Consider the following 5,195-nt stretch of genomic DNA (forward strand, 5'->3'; position numbering starts at 1 on the left):
CTCTCCCTAAGCATCACATGAAACATAAATAAGTTACTAAGATGAAGGTACCATAGAAGCCAGTATAAATGACCGATATGTTTGGGTGTTTGGTGCTAACAAATAATAAAAGTGCACCATGGCGACCCCCTACACTGTTACTGAACCAGCTGGAAAGAGCATATATTTGAAGACAACTCCAGTCTGGGATTGAGATCTCCAGACTACTTGGCTAGTCTGATGGTAAGACTTTAATGACCTTGAACAAACTATCCACCTTCAATGTCTCATTTTCTTTCGCTAACATAACAATGAGAAGATTACGCTTCCTCTCAGAGAGCTCACCTGAGAGGCTGTAACAGAAGCATTTATTAAGAATTTTGAATCTCTTTCATACACAGAGCCTGAAGTTCAAAGCAGTTTCATATATGCCCAGCCAGGGAGCCATAAATGCATTTGGTCTATACCAAGGGATGATTCTGCCATGTGTTACTGTTGAGAAATGAAGGACTTGAATTAAAAATGCATAACTTAATCAAGAGAAAACTGCTAATCAGTGGGAAATACGCAACCTTGATGTTATGGGACTTTTTTAATGTTCTGTTATTAGAGCTGCCACGATTTCTCATGAATCTATTGAAATGAAAATTAATGGAAGGGGGAAGTTTTGAAAGATAAAATGGGATCAAACCGTGAAGTCCTCAGGAGAGTCTGGCCTTCCTTAAAAGCAAATGCAGAGAAGTAAAAGCAGTATGAGTCACAGAGGCTAATTTTTCAGCTTCTTTTTCCATTTGAAAATTACAGATTTGCAAGCTACGTTGTACACTCCAGAGTTCAATAAACCTTGCGGTCATTCTACTGAACCAGGGTGTAAGCAGTGGTAGACTGTAAAGGCTGCCTGTAATACAGGTTTGTCATGCATTCTCGGACTTATGTGTAGAGCTGGCAAAAATCCCTAAAAAGTTTAAGCGATCTTCTCAGGCCTTCCCATGGGTCAATAATTAGGCACAATCTTCCAAACAAGACTTTATGAGACACAGCAGGAGTCCTGTTTGAATCCTATTCAGTTATGAAGGAGCACTTTTGACAATTCCATTAGAATTTCAACGCCAGTAGAATTGTTCTGAGGTTTAGGGCTGGGGTAGGTTTTGTGTATGTGTATGTGTATGTGTATGTGTATGTGTATGTGTATGTGTATGTGTATGTGTGTCTTTCTCTTCTATATTGTGTTTTGCTAACAGAAAATGCAGAATAATAGAAAAGGAAAAAGTCAGAAGAACAAAATGGTGTCTCAGTAGCTCTCAGCTGGAACCATCCAGGCAGCCACTTGGATTTGGAGCCCGGGTACATGGGATTGGAGGAATACGACATCAGCAGCTGTCAGGCACAATTGATTTGAGGAGAGGGGAACACAATTCAGTCCATAGCAGCTCTCCTGTTTTTGAAGAACATAATTTTAGAGCTGTAAATTTGAAAAGCCTACTTACCACGCTAACTCTACTAAAGTGTTTCTGTGGGTAGCACTGGTGAGAATATTCGTGTGAGCTTTCATTAGCTGCATATGCAGAGTTCCTCTAAGTTCTAACTCATTGCCAATTTAGTCTCCCCAAGGGAGGATCAGGATCACTGGCTCTGGTACATTTAGTTGTCCTTTATGTGACTTAATAAGTGCTTATTGAGCACCTGCAGTGTAAGTTCAAGGCACTTAGAAAACAGCTAAAAACGAGTTGCAATGCAATGCTTCAAATTCAGAAGCTATTCTTCATCATTGAAGCTTTAAAAAACATCTGTCTGGGAGAATGAAAAAGAGTGACAGGAGTAGATAGGCAAAAGAAGTTATCTGGAATCTAAAAACATAAATAAATACAAATAAACTTATTTACAAAACAGAAATAGACCACAGACATAAGCAAACTTGTGATTACCAAAGAGGGTAGGGGAGAGGACTGATAAATTAGGAATTTGGGGGAAACATATATTATACATCAGTTCAGTTCAGTTCAGTCGCTCAGTCGTGCCCGACTCTTTGCGACCCCATGGACTGCAGCATGCCAGGCTTCTCTGTCCATCACCAACTCCCGGAGCTTACTCAAACTCACGTCCATCAAGTCGGTATATATACTACTATATATAAAATAAACAACAAGAACCTACCATATAGCACAGGGAACTATACTCAATATTTTGTAACAACCTGTATGGGAAAAGAATCTGAAAAGATTATATATTTCTGTATAACTGGATCACTTTGCTCTGCATCTGAAACTAACACAACACTGTAAATCAACTGTATGTCAATAAAAAATTTTTTAACTTTTCTAAATAAAAAATAAAAGAAATATATATGCCCTGATGGGAGTGATGAAACAAGAGAGGATAATGAGGGTGCTTGATAGAAAAGTGGGGGTCTTGAGTTGCAAAGGACTAATTTTTACAGTTTGCTAATTGCTGATCCTAATATTAAATAATTCATCTTAAATGTTGTTATCAACCTCTGCTTTAAAAAGTGATGAAAATAATACACCGAGTACCTTGCTGTGAAAAAAAAAAAAATTACTAAGCTACCAAAGTTAAAGTAAAACTGGACTTTCTCAGTGGTCAAGTGGGTCTTCCATACATTGATCACATGGCCATACTCTTCTTAAAGCTACAAGGACTTCATCAGTGTGGCCCATACCTTCTGCTTTCCATCTTTATATAATGATACTTTATGAAGGAGATTTTAGTTAACTATGCAGGTTTGTTGGCAGAAGCAGAAATTATTCAAAGAAGCATGATTCTTTTGTCATTGATAATCTTTCTATTTCCAGGACACAAGAAGTTCCTAGAAATTATATTGCCCCTGTAGTCCTAATTCATCCCAACTCATCCAGGAGAAATGGGACTATGTATCTCAGGCCTCGATTCCAGAATTAGGACAACAATTGACTTTCTCCACCTAAGTGCATGGTAAATGAGACAATGCTAATGACTATTTAATGATTTCTTATAACATATTACACCGGCAATGTGTAATTCTGGAAGAAATTGGTATTACATTTTTGCCTGTATTGCATTTTGCAAAGTGGTAATAGAAAAAAAGTTATCTTATCATATTCCTCAAAACAAATTTTCATACTTCCTTTTCATTTTAAATCTTTGTGTATTTAGGTTTTGTTTTCCCAATAAAAGGTCCTAGAGCATAGGAATAAGACTCATAACATAGAACTATGCATATACCGGCTGTATTAAAACATGATTTATTCTTGACTAGTCAAAGAAAGTATAACCTATGTTAGTTAAACCTAACACAGAAAATGGTAATCTTTTTTCAATTTAAAAAGTAGGTCAATGTCTGTTACAATTTACTCTTTGTTTTCAAGATACTTTTTCAATTCCCACCTAGGTTATTTTATCATTTCTCATGGTATTTTGTGCTTTATGAAGAACTTTCCGAAAGTAATCCTAGGAGGCAGAAATTATTCTTGTTTTATAGATGGGGTTCCTCAGATATAGGAATGATAAATGTCATGTCTGAGGTAACACAACAATGAAGTAGTAGAGCTGGAACTGAACCCAGTGTGCCTAAGTCCTGAAATGTTTCTCCTGAACTCCCTCCTCTCTCTCCCTCCTTCCTTCCTCCCACCTATCTCTATATCTTTCTTCCTTTCTGTTGCTTAATGATGTCTTTTTTAACATTTATAAGCTGTAAGAATTCTAGAGGGCTTAAACTTATTTTTTCTTTAATATCTTATCAGAAAATAAGAAGTAATAAAAATAAAAAGAAAGGAAGGGAGGAGAGAAGCAGGGAGAAGAAGAGGGAAGGAAACTTTCTTGACCCAGATTTTCCCTCTGGCTACTATCCTTAGAGAAGATCTTGAGAGTCCCTTGGACAGCAAGGAGATCAAACCAGTCAATCCTAAAGGAAATCAGCCATGAATATTCTTTGGAAGAACTGATGCTGAAGCTGAAGCTCCAATACTTTGGCCACCTGATGGGAAGAGCTGACTCACTGGAAAAAGCCCTGATGCTGGGAAAGACTAAACTCAAGAGAAGAAGGGGACAACAGAGGATGAGATGGTTGGATGGCATCACTGACTCAATGGACATGAGTTTGAGCAAGCTCCAGGAGAAGGACAGGGAAGTCTGGTGTGCTGCAGTCCATGGGGTCACAAGAGTCGGACATGACTGAGTAACTGAACAACAAAAACTGTCCTTCTCTTTGTAGTAAAATTCCTTGAGAGAGTTCTCTGTACTCACTTATTTTCAATCCTTTCCTTCCTTCCTCTCTTCTCCTCTTCTACCAAATATCTCCTCCATCGTGCCACTGATACTGCTTTTGTTAAGCCAGCAAGACCCTCCACATGAACAATTCTCAGATCTCAGATCTCACAACAACACTGAATACTGCTGGTCACTGTCTCTGCTTTAAAACACTTTCTTCACTCCACTTCTGAGCCAGTTCCCTGGTTTCCCTCTTTCCTCTCAGGATGTGTGTGTGTGTGTGTGTGTGTGTGTGTGTGTGTGTGTGCTGAGTTGCTTTAGTCATGTCTGACTCTTTGCAACTCTATGAACTGTAGCCCACCCAGTTCTTCTGCCCATGACAGTCTCCAGGCAAAAATACTGGAGTGGGTGGCCATGCCCTCCTCCAGGGGATCTTCCTGTCTCAGGGACTGAACCCACATCTCTAATGTCCCCTCCATTCGTAGGTGGGGTCTTTACCACTGGGAAGCCCCACCTCTCAGATTGCTTTCTGTCAATTTTCTTTGCTACTTTCTCATCATTTCTCCAACTTTCAAATTTGAAATTTCCAGTGGCTTAGCTTTTGCTTTTCTATCTTACAATTCCATCTGGTCTCATTGCTACACATGCCATGTGGCAATGTGTGCTAATAACTACCAAAGCTCTGTCTCTATCCAAGACTGCTCCCCTGAACACTAGTCTCATATATCCAAATGCCTATTTGACATCTCCTCTTTGGGGCTAGGGCTTCCCAGGTGGCACTAGAGGTAAAGAACCTGCCTGCCAATGCAGGAGACATAAAAGACACAGGTTCAAAACCTGGGTCAGGAAAATCCCCTGGAGAAGGAAATGGCAACCCACTCTAGTATCCTTTCCTGGAGAATCCCATGGACAGAGGAGCCTGGTGGGCTACAGTCCATGGGATCACAGAGTTGGACACTACTGAAGAGACTGAGCACACACACACACTTTGGTGTCTAACAAATATCTCAAAG

This window comes from Bos indicus, chromosome 6 (assembly GCF_029378745.1).
Source record: "Bos indicus isolate NIAB-ARS_2022 breed Sahiwal x Tharparkar chromosome 6, NIAB-ARS_B.indTharparkar_mat_pri_1.0, whole genome shotgun sequence".
NCBI classification, from domain to species: Eukaryota; Metazoa; Chordata; class Mammalia; order Artiodactyla; family Bovidae; genus Bos; species Bos indicus.